The sequence below is a fragment of the Octopus bimaculoides genome, chromosome 21 (genome assembly GCF_001194135.2).
Source record: "Octopus bimaculoides isolate UCB-OBI-ISO-001 chromosome 21, ASM119413v2, whole genome shotgun sequence".
Taxonomy (NCBI): Eukaryota; Metazoa; Mollusca; class Cephalopoda; order Octopoda; family Octopodidae; genus Octopus; species Octopus bimaculoides.
In genome coordinates this window covers 16,836,698-16,836,970 of record NC_069001.1, presented here as the reverse complement: position 1 = coordinate 16,836,970, position 273 = coordinate 16,836,698, and the positions used below count along the sequence as shown (strand labels likewise).

The 273-nt window shown below is 38.5% G+C and overlaps 1 protein-coding gene across 1 annotated transcript in view; it reads right to left on the bottom strand.

The window, feature by feature from the left end:
* LOC106880842 (uncharacterized) overlaps positions 1–273 on the bottom strand; it is a 126,478-nt gene that overhangs the window by 1,811 nt on the left and 124,394 nt on the right. The gene's annotated exons all lie outside the window — the stretch shown is intronic.

Below are 273 nucleotides of genomic sequence, written 5' to 3'. Positions count from 1 at the left end.
ATATACACATACACACAGTTCAAATCTACGGAAAACAAAATACGAAGATAAGTGAAGGAACAACAAACAGGTGTATTAGTCTAACGCTCAGGAAGAATGGAAAAGTCTTTCGACAGAAAGGATTGAGAGGTATGAAAGGGGGAGAGAACGAAAAAACAAATCGGAGAGAGATAAAAGTGTATACGGATTAACAGTCCAACATGGTGAAATATACATACATACCTCCATAACTACCGTCTCGGCTATAACCTTGGAGCCCTAGTAATCTGTTAC